General features: G+C 36.1%; 1 protein-coding gene across 3 annotated transcripts in view; it reads left to right on the top strand.

Moving 5' to 3' along the window:
- Nucleotides 1-15243, top strand: part of LOC119771181 (G protein-coupled receptor kinase 2) — a 247879-nt gene that overhangs the window by 218303 nt on the left and 14333 nt on the right. The gene's annotated exons all lie outside the window — the stretch shown is intronic.

Here is a 15243-nt window from a genome sequence, read left to right as displayed (position 1 = left end):
TGTTCACATTTTTCTTACCTTTGTTTCTAAAGATCATAATACAAAATAAAAAAAACACAACACATTTGAAAAAGGATTTTTCCTCGGCAGCATCCAAACAATAAGTCATATGTGACATTTCAGTTTGACAGATAGGGTACGTTATCCATAGGGGGATGGCGTCGCTATTTTTAGATCACGTTTTCCACTTTTTCTCCATCGAAACCGACTACTTTATTGACTTCATTTTGCTGGGCGAGATAGGACGCCGTCCATTTATAGACGATGACTCAGCACTTTTCCACTCTTGAACTTAAAAAAAGCCATTCTTTATATCTGTCAAAAGATCCCCACCATGCATCAAAACATGAAATATCAGTTAAATTTGATACAAAAAAAAAACAGTTTTCCTATAGTGGACCCGGTTATGCAATAGTGCTTGAAATAATGAAAAATTGTGAAAAATGCTCTTCGGCTCTACTGTACCACTAATGGTTAAGATACCCTATGCAGTTACTGATTTTTCAACAATGTGTTTGTTCATTGCCGAATTTTAGCAAAAGTGATCCCGAGCAGACGGAAATAACTTGGGAAGGTCAGTTTTTGATATTGTGAGAAGATCGAAATGTGTTATTGGGATGTTGTTAAAATAACAAAAATCAATAACAAAGATTTGTTCGAAGAATAACTTAGACTGTCATTATGTTGTGTTTGCAATAAAAAACCAATAACACAGAAGGAATCATGAAGGAATAACAAGATTTGTTATTTTGTGCGGAGAGGTGGAGCAGCATAATGACAAAAAATGTTATCGAACTAGTATGTCTCCATAACAATAAAAGTTATTGTTTTGGTTTATCTGCAATTTGCAAATAAACCTGCAGTAGCCATAACTCCTCTGTACTAGTCAGGGCTGCAGAGTCGGGTACCTTCAAGCGACTTTGAATCCATGCTTTGAAGACAACTCCGACTCTGGATGCAGGATATGACGTCAGCGCCGACTTCAGCTCTCCAAAAATATCCGACTTCACAGATTCCGACTCCAAGTAAAAGTGGCTGAAAATTAGCTGAATCCGATGCCGTCTTCGAGGTCTCACTTAAGCTCGAACTTCAACGTCAGCTCCGACTTCCTGGCTCTGTGAAAATAATAACAGTTTTTGTTATTCACAACATTTCAAAAATTCTCAATAAATAAATCATTTCCTTTAGGGAATATAACAAAATTTAAAAAAATCAACATTCAAAAGTTATTTTTATCGGATTAATTTTAGCTTAAGAACCCCATTTCATGGCCAAACGAATGACCCCGGCGAAATTGGTCAAATTATCCTAAAGTTCAAGCCAATTTGAGCAAAGTCCCTTGGGGGGTATATCAAATAATAAAAAAAAACAACTTTCAAAATTTCAACTTTTTAGAATAATTTTAGCTTAAGGACCCCATTTCATGGCCAAAATAATGACCCCGAGAAAATTTGTCAAAATTAACCCTAGTTCTAGCCAATTTTAGCAAAGTCCCTTAGGGGGTATATCAAATAATTAAAAAAAAACTTTCAAAATTTCATTTTTTTACAATAATTTAAATTTAAGGACCCCGTTTCATGGCCAAAATAATGACCCCGACAAAATTGATCAAAATTATCCCAAAGATCTAAACATATTTAACAAAAGAAAAAATAATAACAGATTGTGTACTGGACACTTGGAAACTTTTTCATTTGTGCGATTTATGGTAATTTTATTTCTAAGTCAGAATACCAAACGAATAAAAATACTTGTTATTAGGAGAGTTTTTGAAATGTATAACATTTCCTCTTATTAGCGCGTTATTAAACATTTTCAATATAATATCACTTCAATACCAAATCTTGTTATTTTATCAGAAACTGTTATAATTTTTTCTTCTTGATGTTGAAGTTCAGGATAAAATTATAACATTTTTTGTTATTTTAACAGGATTTGTAATTGAAATATTATTAATTTTGTTACTACCGTCTGCCTGGGATAATTACTGATTCGCATTCACCCATACAAGTCTGCATACAATGTTTGCAGCTGTTCATGCAAAAATGGTAGTGAAATATTCGAAATCTGTAACTTTTGAAGGAATTTTCTGATCGCAACTTTTGAGCCATATAGAGAAGTAAGGGATAACAAATTTGCGTCGAGTCATGATCAATTCTCATCCAATCATTCCCACATTTTCAAATGCCAATTTCACAGCAGTTTATGTATTATTTAACTTAAGGTTGCTTTCGTGGAAACAAGCGATTCATAGTTGCCGATTGACCGCTTGTTATGAAAAACTACTGTTTTGTCAACCTTTATTTGCAATATTAATAAACCAGCTATAACACCATCTGCCTTCAAAAGCACGTTTTCCCAGCATGCAAAAATAATAACTGAATTAAAAGAACTGAAAGCGTTTAGGGAAAAAAGACGTTCGCTTTGAGACAGACATGCATCGGCACTATGAGCTCTTTTTAACGGCACTCAGCTTGTTCTAGATGCCATTTTCGTTTAAAGCAATGTTATGCTTGTTGCTAGGTAAAAATCTCTTGTTTTTGGCTTGAATAATGTGTAGAAAACATTGGTTCATTGGAAAAACCGATTTCAGCTATATTTTCATATAAATGTTCTCTTAAGCTCTCAAGAAGAACTTCTTAAAAGCTCTTTGAGTGCAATTAAGAGTTCTTAACCTATATCTCAGTAGGGTATCAAAATAATCTCTCAGGGTCTTCGGGTGCCTTAAAGACAAGCGTAATTAGCGTATTCTAATCACTGGCACAACATGCTGGGTATCTTCTACGTGAAATGCCAAACAAGTTCTTCTAAAAGAGGAGTTAGAGCGGATGCATGTCTGCTTTGAGAGAACTGACCAGAAAAATTGAAGCAGATGACGTTGGCGATTGTTTGAATCGAATGATTGTTCGCCACCAGGAACATACCAAGTAAGTTCGTAATTTCATGTGATTCTTTTAATCAATTGTTTTATTTTAAAGGTACTTGGGAACAATCGAATATGTATTTCAATTTTATTTTCTGGTGACCTTTGTAAGTCTGGCCCTTACCCTCATTTTGGCATGGTACGCAACAACTATGGTAAGATAACCAATTAGCCCCAGGTAGCTAACTGAGGTTACTGATTTTTTGTAGCTCTCCTGGTACCAAGGGTGTAGCTTAATTTTGTTTATCAACTATGAACTTTTTTTTTTGATGTTGCCTGGGAACACTGCTGGCAATAAAAGTGAACGCATACAAATGCCTCTAAAAACCCCTTTTCCAACTCGTCACATCCAACAGAGTGAACAGCTAGGGCGGGCAATTTACGACGTTCCCTGGTACAAGATGTCACTGGCAAACTAAAAGTCTGTATAGGGACGTGGCGTTACATCGTGCTGCCACCTGGTTTTTTAAAGTGCAAGAGTGGAAAAGTGCTGAGTCATCGTCTAAAAATAGACGGCGTCCTATCTCGCCCAGCAAAATGAAGTCGATAAAGTAGTCGGTTTCGATGAGAAAAAGTGGAAAACGTGGTCTAAAAATAGCGACGCCATCCCCCTATGACGTTCATCTTTTACAAACTGGACGTGCCCACCTTTTTGCAGATGTACAAAATGATCTACAGTACCTTCACCATGCTGCTGACGGTGCGTGATGAGTAGAAAGACACATCAATTTAAGAATCGGTGGATGATCAAATATCAGATTATTAAAAAAAGATTTAAGTAGAGTTAGAAAGCTCAAAACGACACATAAAAAGTTGTATCACCCAAAGGAAAAATATATCTCAAAATCTGCAACAGTGGATTTGCTGCAGAAAATGTCACATTTTATAACATTTTTTGCAGCAAGCCCGTAGATCATTTTTGCCCGCGTGTAAACATTTCAGCAATCTGCAGTTCTCACCAACACATATAATGCTGGCCCGTCCCCGAGCAACACTCTAAAGAGAAGACTATGTTGATGCTCTTTCACTCACATTTCATCAAGCGTCCATGTCCCCGAGCAGACGGAAATAACTTGGGAAGGTCAGTTTTTGATATTGTGAGAAGATCGAAATATGTTATTGGGATGATCGGATTAGTTGTTAAAATAACAAAAATCAATAACAAAGATTTGTTCGAAGAATAACTTAAACTGTTATTATGTTGTTATTGCAATAACAAACCAATAACACAGAAGGAATCATGAAGGAATAACAAGATTTGTTATTTTGTGCGGAGAGGTGGAGCAGCATAATAACAAAAAATGTTATTGAACTGGTATGTCTCCATAACAAAAAAAGTTAGTTGTTTTGGTTTATTTGTAATTTGCAAATAAACCTGCAGTTGCCATAACTCCTCTGTACTAGTCAGGGCTGCAGAGTCGGGTACCTCCAAGCGACTTTGAATCCATACTTTGAAGACAACTCCGACTCTGGATGCAGGATATGACGTCAACGACGACTTTAGCTCTCCAAAATACCCGACTTCACAGATTCCGACTCCAAGTAAAAGTTGCTGAAAATTAGATGAATCCGATGCAGTCTCCGAGGTCACACTCCAGCTCGAACTTCAACGTCAGCTCCGACTTCCTGGCTCTGTGAAAATAATAACAGTTTTTGTTATTCACACTTCAAAAATTCTCAATAAATAAATCAATTCCGTTAGGGAATATAACAAAATAAAAAAAAAGAACTCTCAAAAGTTAATTTATCGGATTAATTTTAGCTTGAAACCCTATTTCATGGTGAAATAATGACCCCGATGAAATTGGTCAAAATTATTTCATAGTTCTAGCCAATTTTAGTAAAATCCCTTAGGGGGTATATCAAATAATTAAAAAAATCAAATTTCAAAATTTCAGCTTTTTAGAATAATTTTAGCTTAAGGACCCCATTTCATGACCAAAATAATGACCCTGACGAAATTGGTCAAAATTATCCCATAGTTCTAACCATTTTAAACTAAGTCCCTTAGGGGGTATATCAAATAATTAAAAAAAATCAACTTTCAAAATTTCAACTTTTAAGAATAATTTTAGCTTAAGGACCCCGTTTCATGGCCAAAATATTGACCCCGACGAAATTGGTCAAAATTATCCCGTAGTTCTAACCATTTTAAACTAAGTCCTTTAGGGGGTATACCAAATAATTAAAAAAAATCAACTTTCAAAATTTCAACTTTTTAGAATAATTTTAGCTTTAGGACCCCATTTCATGACCAAAATAATGACCCTGACGAAATTGGTCAAAATTATCCCATAGTTCTAACTATTTTAAACTAAGTCCTTTAGGAGGTATATCAAATAATTTAAAAAATCAACTTTCAAAATTTCAACCTTTTAGAATAATTTTAGCTTAAGGACCCCATTTCATGGCCAAAATAATGACCCCGACGAAATTGGTCAAAATTATCCCATAGTTCTAACCATTTTAAACTAAGTCCTTTAGGGGGTATATCAAATAATTAAAAAAATCAACTTTTAAAAATTCAACTTTTTAGAATAATTTTAGCTTAAGGACCCCATTTCATGGCCAAAATAATTACCCTGACGAAATTGGTCAAAATTATCCCATAGTTCTAGCCAATTTTAACAAAGTCCCTTAGGGGGTATATCAAATAATTAAAAAAATCAACTTTCAAAATATCAACTTTTTAGAATAATTTTAGCTTAAGGACCCCATTTCATGGCCAAAATAATGACCCTGACGAAATTGGTCAAAATTATCCCATAGTTCTAGCCAATTTTAGCAAAGTCCCTTAGGGGGTATATCAAATAATTTAAAAAATCAACTTCCAAAATTTCAACTTTTTAGAATAATTTTAGCTTAAGGACCCCATTTCATGGCCAAAATAATTACCCTGACGAAATTGGTCAAAATTATCCCATAGTTCTAGCCAATTTTAACAAAGTCCCTTAGGGGGTATATCAAATAATTAAAAAAATCAACTTTCAAAATATCAACTTTTTAGAATAATTTTAGCTTAAGGACCCCATTTCATGGCCAAAATAATGACCCTGACGAAATTGGTCAAAATTATCCCATAGTTCTAGCCAATTTTAGCAAAGTCCCTTAGGGGGTATATCAAATAATTTAAAAAATCAACTTCCAAAATTTCAACTTTTTAGAATAATTTTAGCTTAAGGACCCCATTTCATGGCCAAAATATTGACCCCGACGAAATTAGACAAAATTATCCCAAAGATCTAAACATATTTAACAAAAGAAAAAATAATAACAGATTGTGTTATGGACACTTAGAAACTTTTCCATTTGTGCGATTTGTGGTAATTTTATTTCTAAGTCAGTATACCGAACGAATAACAAATTTTGTTATTAGGAGAGTTTTTGAAATGTATAACATTTCCTCTTATTGGCGTGTTATTAAACATTTTCAATATAATATCACTTCAATACCAAATTTTGTTATTTTATCAGAAACTGTTATTATTTTTTCTTCTTGAAGTTGAACTTCAGGTTAAAATAATAACACTTTTTGTTATTTTAACAGGATTTGTTATTGAAATATTATTAATTTTGTTATTACCGTCTGCCCGGGTCGCGGTGGTAGCGTGTCGGATCAATAATCAAGAAGTTGGTGGTTCAATCCTCGTTCTGTAAAGGTTTTTTTTTTGTGAAATACAACCAAAAAGCCGTCGGTAATGTCGATAATTGTCGGTAACGGGCAAAAATGTCAAACCTCTATATCGCAAAAAATGCATGAGGACAGTTTTCATGCAGATTTTTAAATACTTTCATGCGGCCATGCATCACAATCATGTGACCGCCGTTTGGGTGTAGGTAGTCAGTTTTAAAATGAAATAGACACAAGTAAAAACAATAAAATAAATGATATTTCAAAAATTTGCCGCGATTCTCTCAATCCAATTTGAACATGATAATTGATAATCGAATAATTCCTTACAAGAATTTCCCGGATTGTTGCTGTTCTTCAGCCGGCTTTATCTTTGATTACACGAGGACTTTCCAGAGAGCCCCCCCCCCCCCTCCGTCTGCACGTCTGTCTGCCCTTGTGCTCACCATTAGTGTGTACGACTTAAACTTGAGTGGTTCTTTGGGATGGTGAGTGTATGGTACATAGAACGATATAAACCACCCAACCATAGTCAGAGAGGGGACGTTGGCGATAGTCTGCATACAAATTGGCTGCAATTTGAATGAAAATGCAAAAGTTTGTCAGGGCGGCAGCCAACCCAGCACAGATTCCTGCATTACGACGAAGCCAATTTTACGGCACACTGTTTGCCGTAGTTTAGCTGTGTGCTGCTTCGTTCTCCGATGGTAATCCGGATGCGAAAGGATGTCGATGTTGTCGCTGAAATCACAGCAAAAAAATAATGGCAAGCTTAAACAGAGAATTTTCTACAAAAAAAAAAAAGACTGAAAATAATTTGGGAAAATTTTACAAACCTAACATGAAATCCAATGCAACATTTTTTGCAGTGCAGTAAAAGTTGGAAAAAGGGAGCTGTAAAAAGAAGGAGGAGAACACTTGTGAGCGATGAATAGTAATGATGCATTGCTTTTCCACCACTCTCTCTCTCTCTCTCTCTCTCTCTTTTCTTTTTTTATTGTGAAGTGGATGTTCTGGCAGGGTAGCCGTTTTTCGATTGAGTTTCGTTCCGTTCCGCGATCCGCAGACCGTATTACAAATTATTGTTTGCGGTGCGATGCAGAGTGGCGCTTTTCTGTTTGTTAGCTTTCTTCAGTGTGGCGAAACTTTGTAGAGATTCTAATGTAGTGGTGTTAAAGTAGGTGGCCATGAAAATCTACTTTTGAAACGTTGAAAAGATGGGTACTGTCAGTGGGGGTGACATTGGGTCTGGGGGTGAGATTGGGTCAAAGTGATTTTTTACGGATTTTACAATTTCTTAGGTTCTTTTCAATGAAACTCAATTCTGTTAAAAAGGTTGTGTAGGGGACATCTTAAGATGACTTCGCTGAAAAAATCTCGTTCCTAGAACAAATCCTGTTATTTTGGCAGTTGTCTAAAGTTGAGGTACGTTTTTGGCCAAAAAACATTTTTCTAACATTTTTGTTGGAATTGCTCGAAAACTACCCGAATGTTTGAAAATATCTACTTCAAACATTGTAGCATGTCAATACGATTCCCTCGAACAAGAAACACTGTTGGATGACAAAATTCCCGGGAAACGGGAAATTTTCAGCCAATTTCCCTGGAAATCCCGGGAATTCCCGGGAAATTTTATAATGTATTGAAAATTGTTCTGATCCCGCTTCTGATTAATACTTTCCAGCAAAATAGTATAAAGCAGCAACTTGCATGGTCCAAATCGTCGCCATCGTGCTAACTTGTCGTACGTGCATTTTGGGCCAAATTGAGTTAAGAACGCCATTTTGTGTAGCTCACAATGCCTCACCTTTTGACCTTCATGAATCCCCAAAATTCGATTTCAATCCTGAGATATTCAACAAAAACCGAAAAAACTCCGTGCATGTTTGTCACTTTACATATGAAAGTAGTTTCAATCTTGTCGTGCTATCTTGTCACTCTATGAAAATTGATGTAAGTGCGACAAAAGGCCAAAGGGATTTCAGGCCAGGAAAGTCAGGATGCGTTTGTCGCACGTACAAGCTAGACTACCGTAAACATTTGTAATTATAACTCGGAACTCCAGCAACCAACTTCAAACAAACTTTGGGACAATGCACAGAATGGTCAGCCAAACAAAACGTGTTTGTTATTGTTTACATTGCGTGCTCTCGTTTTTGTATATTCAAGGTCAAACATTAAAATGCGTTTTTCTCGGAACGTCAAAATGGCGGGTGCGACATGATAGCACGACGACGTCGAAATGAGTGTGAGGATTAATTAATGACTTAACTGTTTGTAAAAAATCATACAACTTTGAGAAAATATACAAATTCTATTTTAATATGCTTTCTTTGAAATCGTACCAAGTAAAAAAATATTATTCGTTATTTTTGTTGTGGAGTATTATTTTTTAATCAAGATGTTTTGAAATTTAGGAAGATCGATGCCCCACAAGTTGTTCTTAGGCCACAACCAAAAAAAGCTTATAAATTTTTCGCTGTGACCAATTCGAGAGAACATATGCTTACGAATAACATTGCCAGATAAAGTTGAAATAAAAAAAATAACTTATAAAAATAACTTAATTTTAATCTTGGCCAGAAGGGGTTAATATCTTATTTTTGAATGATAAAACTTTTTTTTTTGTTAAAATCGGTTTCCAAAAATAAAATAGTCTATTTTCATTACAAAATAGCTTAATTTTTGTTGCCCAACAAATTAGTAAGATCCCAGTTCCCAGTTGTGAATGCTTCAGAAATAAATATTATTTGAATCAAATCATGACATGCAATTTACAGACAAGCTGATTAGTTGAATATGAACAGTCAATTGAATTGATTAAAATCAAATAAATAAGGTTCTCTAATTATTTTTCCTGTTTAATTTCAAACCATTGGTGCTAAAAATATAGGAAAATGTAAACTTCCCCTTGAATTTCGGGAATTCCCGGGAAATTTTCAAATATTTTTTTTCGGGAAATCCCGGGAATTCCCAGAATTTTTTTCCCGGGACGGGTAATTAGACGCTCAATTTTCGATGTTATTTAAATTGTTTTTGTTATTAAGAAATTACGAGAGGTGCATCGTTTTTTTTACCCATAGTCACCCCAACTGACGGTATTTAAATTCCGAAGTTTGTAGGTTTTTTTTATAGGTTTTTCCTAGTCCTGTCACCCCCTTTTCAAAGTTCAAAATATCGAATATTTATTGTGTACTTAGTAATAGTTGAAAGGGATCCCATATTTCTATTTGATGTATTTTAAATACCACAACATGTACACCGATACGTACCACCAATAAAACAAAGAATTGAATAAATTTAGAAGAAATATTTTTTTTTAAACAAGAATCTTAAAAAAGTTCCAACTTAATTTTTGAAACTGCAAGCGCTCAGATTACATATAAAGGATTTTTAATATCAAACTTTTCTTTCGAAAAGTCCGATATAAACTTTCATTGATTTCTTATGTCCAAATAAGCCATTTTGCTTAATAAGTTTTTCACACATTATGATATCTAGAAAAGGGATGGACCAAATTGGCTGAAATTTGGGATGAAGAATCCCACGATGTATCCCGTGTGCATGACGAAGCCCGATTTTGTAATTTTGCTTTAACGTGCAGACTTCCATCATTGTCATGATTTTTTCTTCAGAATATAAATTTTGCGTCGCTTTCAATATTTTGACAACATTCCTTCAACAAGTTGTTTAGAATAGTTAGTGCCCTACACATGCTGATTCCTTTTGGTAACGATTATCCCATTCCTTGTTAAATTCCTTCGGTGGCTTCAAGAAGGCAACAACCGGCACATGCTGATTCCTTTTGGTGCTAAAATTCGTTAAATTGATTTTATAGTGATGATTAATTTTCTTCGAAAATGATCAAGGTAAAGCACCTTGAAAAAAAAAATCAAAAATCAATAAATGACAATTTTATACATGAAAAACACACAATTTTTTTAACTTTTTTTAAAATAAAGTTTTTGAAAATCAGCTTTCGTCATGCACACAGGACCGGTTTAACGAGTCTTCAACAAAATTTTGAGCCGATTTGGTAAAATCAGTGTTGAGAACAATGCTTGAAAAAGGATCTATCACTGAACGGGACTGCTTGATATTAGATAGAACTTTCTGTCAGCGATCATTTCCCAAAACGAAATTTGATCGCTGGCATACAACGCCTATCATGACCGTCATTGCTTGGCGACGGTCGATGAACGTAAACACGAAGACGAAACGAACGAAAAATGAGCACCACTCAAGCAGCCGCCCGAAAGAGACAACGTGCTCTTTCTCTTTCTTTTTGTCTCTGTCTTCCTAGTGTATGCTGCGCGGTGACAGAAATCATATGATTGCTATCATTGGAGAGATGTTCGGAATCTCGGTAGAATGTCAAACGACCGCTCTCTATATGTAACCCCTTTAACGAATCAGTTTTTTAAAAGTTTAACAAAAAATAACGCAATCCATACAAATTCTCAAACAAAATTAATATACTTTGCGGGCCGCAATGCTCATTTCTCATGATTCCCGGCATCAATCTTAATGAAACTGGTTGCAAAAGACGAGAAAAAAATTTTGCTTTAAAGTAATGAACATCATTTTTTGGGCGCGCAAAAATTGATAACCTTTTTCTTTTAAAAACATGTTTTGGAACACGAAAAAATGAGTTTCCCCGTATAGATCAATGAAATAAATAGTTATATAGTTGATAACAGATGTGTTAACGTATATTCCACATTTTTTATTGATTTTTGACAGACTTTCTTGCCAAATAGTCCAAATAACCATCTTTTTCTAAATTTACAGTTTTCTCATAGAAAAATCAAGCAAATATTCGAAAGTTGTACACCAAATTGTTGGAAATAATTTTTCTCATCCGAATCCGGCATAAGTTTTATAAAAATGTTGATTATGAAGGAAAAAACACATTTTTTAAAAATCTTAGGTTTACGCTATTTGTTTATAGGTGGCGACATGTGTTTTTTAGCTTTGCTGCAAATTCTCTATTGTTTCCAAATTTGGAAACATTTTTTGAAGTTTTCCATTCAAACGTCAACTGTCCAGTAAAAATTGATTATATGAGAACATTTGTACCTCGAGAAGGGATTTTCTGATTGTGCGTCTTCGACAAAGTTATAATTTTGACCCATTTAGATAAAAAAAAATAGATGCATCCTTGTCCATTAGAGTGGTCCAAATCCGGGCTTTCTCGGGGCTACCCTCTGAAATCAAAGATTAACCCATACCCAGGCTAAATTCCAAATTTGGGCTCATTCTGACTACGGGAACCGCTCCCTCTAATCGCTTGAAGTTTGTATGGGAAAAATCGCCAACATGTATGGAGCAACTGTTTCAGTTTTTTACCTGTGGAGGGCGCAATAGTCGTTCAATCAGTAGGAGGACCTTCATTAAATTTGGAACAACTTTCCTGAAGACAGGATTTTTTGCTGAAAAGCTTTTAGCTTCCTTTCGAAAAGGACCATTTTTGCGCGGCCGGCTCAAAGTGGTGAGGTATTCGCAAGCTTGACAAAGCGTGACAAGTGGGAAAGGGTCCCGTGAGACCGTGACGTCACGTACGATTAGTTTTTGCCTAGGATACTGAAAATTCAGTCTTAATTTTTTTTTTCAATGAATTTTTGACAAACTTAACTCATAAATCAAATACGTAACAAGGTTTTAAGAAACAAAGGTTTCTTTCAAATTGCTTAAAATATTAGGTTTTCAAAAAAACCCATTACGGCGAGAGCGCACTGTCGAGAAAAGGGGAGGAGTGATAGAAAGAGAATTTCAGCGCTCAAGGTATGTAGATTAGATAAGGTAAGGCGAGAATTCCCAGCTGTCAAAATAGTTAGAATGAAACCCGGATTTAATATGGCGATTTTCAGAAAAGTGAAAATTTTCCCATTTTCCGGCCAAATTCCACCGGATTTTTTTCTATGGGGTTGTTTAGCATGCCAAACTAAACCGAAAAACGCGTTTAGTTGAATTTATTTTTTTTGCAAAAATATTTGTATTTTAAACGAATATTTCGGTTCAGTTTGCCATGCTTAACAACCCCACAAAAAAATCCAGTGAAATTTGCCCGGAAAATGGTCAAAATTTCACTTTTCTTAAAATCGCCTTATGCAATCCGGGTTTCATGCTAACTAACCACACTCAAACCCCGATGGTTTGACACCAACTGTTGTCAAACGAACGGGGTCACGTTTTAGTTTGACACCCCTTTTACACGGAGTTCACACACACAACCAAACGTTTGTTTTGATAGTGTGCGTGAGCGCCGTGTAAAAAGTGACAGTTCGTAACTTTTTAGTTTGACTTTGACCAACCAACGGGGTACAAACTAAAAAAGTGTCAAACGAAAAAGTGACCAACCACCGGGGGTTGAGTGTATTTTGACAGCTTGAAAACCCGCCTTACCTTACAAATCTACATACATTGGTCAGCACTAGAAGTCTCGAGACACAAGAAGAGATCTTACAAGCTATCGAGAAATTAAAAGTGTAACATGGAGTTAAACTTTCTGTCAAGGTACTGTGAAGTTTACCATGACAGTTGCGAAAGTTTAACTCCATGTTACCGGCTCACATCTCTCTTTTTAATTTCTCGATAGAGAAATTAAAAGTGCAACTGTCAAGCTGCTGTGAAGGATTCCATGACAGCTGGGCAAGTTTCACTCCATGTTACCGGCTCACATCTCTCTTTTTTATTTTCTCGATAGTGACGGTCGCTATCGAGTAATGAAAAAGAGGGATGTAAGCCGGTAACATGGAGTGAAACTTCCAAAGCTGGCTAGAATACTTCACAACAGCTTGACAGAAAGTTTAACTCCATGTTGCACTTTTAATTTCTCGATACTCTCTGAAGTTTTAGTGCAGAGATTATCAACTGCAATCAGAAAAGTGACAGCTAATGTATTGGTGAGATCTTCATTCCTCCAAAAATCTTTGAAATCACTGTCGCTGTTGGAAACTCTCTTAGGATGAGAGCACTGCTTATTAAAAAAAATGTTTTGATGACGATCTTCTAACGCTTTTTGGCATGTTTTTGCACAAAAATTAAAAAAAGGTGTCAACTCAAACACCTTTTCTGCATCCAACAGCACCGATAAATTAAATGTTCATCCCCAATACAAATATCGGCATCGCACGATCCGAACCCCTTCAACCCAGTGAATATCAGCTGAAGCGTTTCAAAACTCTAATGTATGCAGCCCGAAGCAGTTTCCATATTTCCACGGATCATGGCAAGCAGCAGCAGCAGCGTCACTTGAAATCATTTGCTCTGCTGCTGGTGCTGTTTTACGTGGCTCGAACTCGTTCATCCGGAAATTGTGACGTTTTTCATTTGGCGACACGATGAAAATAGAAAAGCCTGGGCTGCGGCGCGATAATGTTGAGTCCATATAACTCCTGCACTGATGCGAAATCTGTGGGTGGGAAATTTTAGGGGAAATGAACTTTAGTCAACAATAAATTTGATATGCTGCGTTTTAGCGGAAATTGGGGTATGTTTTAAATTTACTCTGACAGCCAAATTAATGAACGTTTCGATATTTATTGTTAAAAATAAATTGGCTAAGAATCAAAAAAGTTTAATTATAGATTAAATCAAATTAAATCCTCGTTTCATGTTTCAACCAAGCTCACTCAATACACAATCCAGTCCATGCACTCACCTCCCGGCAATCAAAAAAGTACATTCAGCCAAAAATTCCATTGACCCCGTCCGTTCCATGGAACTCTCACATATATCGCCGGACTGTGCCCGTCTGACCTGGTTGCTCCCAGGACATGGGTTTTTGGCGATGCAGTGGCCGTTTAATTTACGATAAAGTACATCCTTTTGGTCGGTCCTGGTTTTTATGTTGAAGCCCTGGAGGGCTGCCGAAAACGCTCAAAACAATCAACATTCCATCATCAGCAGTGCTGCAGCTGCGGTGGTCAACCTTTAAAAATAGCCGGTCATTGCGCGCACACACTGGACCTCGATGGACCATGCTTTGGAACGAAATTTCCAGAGTGGTGATGTGTTGTGTTTGACGGGATAACGAATAACTAGACAGTGAAATTGAGGTTTGAGAAATATTTTTTTTTCTTTTGAAGAATGTTTGAAAATTATACTGATATTTGCTTTTATTTTTTTTTTGTTCTAATCTGCTTAATAATTTTTTTCCATCCTTTCATGAACAACCCTAGTTGATTCATACCGAGAGGATTCATGTTCATTAAAATGGGCCCGATCTGTCCTGTCTGCAACCAGGCTGATGCCGCGAAATCGCACACAAACAGCAGTTATCTGGTGGTGACCCTCCCTAAGGTCATTCCGTCAGAACAGAAGCCACTGCAGCACATTGTGCGAAAGTGACGTACGTGTGACTGACCGATAGTGGGCTTACATTTTGGCCGTTGTGGATTTGCACATGTATGACACTTTTGAAAGGTTGATTAGTCTGTTAGAAAAAAAAGCTTCATCTCAAAACTAACAATCGGCATGATGCCGTACGACTCTTTTCGACGTTTCGAGAAAAACGCGTTTTAATGTTTGCCCTTGGATAAACAACAAACACGTTTTGTTTGGCTGACCATCCTGGTCATTGTCCCGAAGTTTGGTTGAATTTGGTTGCCGGAGCCCCGAGATATAATTACAAATGTTTACGGTAGTCGGGCATGCACGTGTGTCAAACGCGTTCTGACCTGAAATC

This window comes from Culex quinquefasciatus, chromosome 1 (assembly GCF_015732765.1).
Source record: "Culex quinquefasciatus strain JHB chromosome 1, VPISU_Cqui_1.0_pri_paternal, whole genome shotgun sequence".
Lineage (NCBI taxonomy): Eukaryota > Metazoa > Arthropoda > Insecta > Diptera > Culicidae > Culex > Culex quinquefasciatus.
The sequence above is the reverse complement of the archived record's forward strand: the minus strand, read 5'-3'. Positions and strand labels throughout refer to the sequence as shown.